This window comes from Cynara cardunculus, assembly GCF_001531365.2.
Source record: "Cynara cardunculus var. scolymus isolate 2C chromosome LG 13, CcrdV1, whole genome shotgun sequence".
Classification (NCBI taxonomy): domain Eukaryota; kingdom Viridiplantae; phylum Streptophyta; class Magnoliopsida; order Asterales; family Asteraceae; genus Cynara; species Cynara cardunculus.
In genome coordinates, this window is record NC_037540.1 from 16,886,245 (window position 1) to 16,887,302 (window position 1,058).

A 1,058-nucleotide genomic window follows, 5' to 3' on the forward strand; every position below is an offset into this window, starting at 1 on the left:
AAAAACTATTAAAACTATTAAAACTCTTAAACCCGTTCATCCCTAAACGATTTCATCCCTATCCGATTTCATCCCATATCTGAATTCGTGTAACTAACTGCAGATAAACACAATCAAATACAAGATAAACATCTCATTCTAAATATACAAAATCTAAAATATAATTAGTATAATCATTAAATTAAACAGAATACTTAATTATTATCTTTATAAAATTTATAATATTAAACCAAAAATAAATTGTTTTATTATTAAACTTAAATTAAATTATATCTATCTATACTATATTATAAAGCATTTGACTCATTCTCTTAAAAACAAATTTTCATGCATAAGGTACAATTAATTTGTGCATATTACTTAAAAATAAAAAATACAAGTTAATTATGCATACGTACATGTTTTTAAAGCATACCACTCCCATTAAAATCTTAATTCGTCCCTATAATTTCTCTAATCCAACTAACGTCCCTATAATCTCTCTTTTTCAAYGAGTAGATAGTCACTGTCGATTTCATATTTAATGGGTGGTTTTGACTCAATATTTCTTATAATCACCGTCAACTGTCATTCCCCAAAGCTCGGTTGCTTTTCTTTCAAAGTAAGCTTCAATCTCATGGATTTCGACCATTGCTTCTTATTGATTTATGGTCTGTATCGATTTTTGCTTTTTTCTTTTTGACTCATTATGTATCTATTTTTAATGGTTTCTTTGTCTGGTTCTTTGTCGGTTTAGGTTTACTTCCTCGGAGCTCGATTGCTTCTCATCTCCAAATCTTGATTGCTTATCTTTCAAAGTAACTTTCAACCTTATGGGTGACTGTATTGATTGACCATAAATCATTTGATAAAAACTATTAAAAACCATTTTTTAATGCATAAAGTACTTTTTGTTGATGCATATTACTTAAARTTCAAKATCACAAGTAAATTGTGCGTAAATACAACTTATTAAAGCTTCATTTTTAAATTTGTGTAACTAACTATAGATAAATATAATCAAATATGAGATATACATCTCATTTTGAATATAAAAAATCTAAAATATAATTATGATA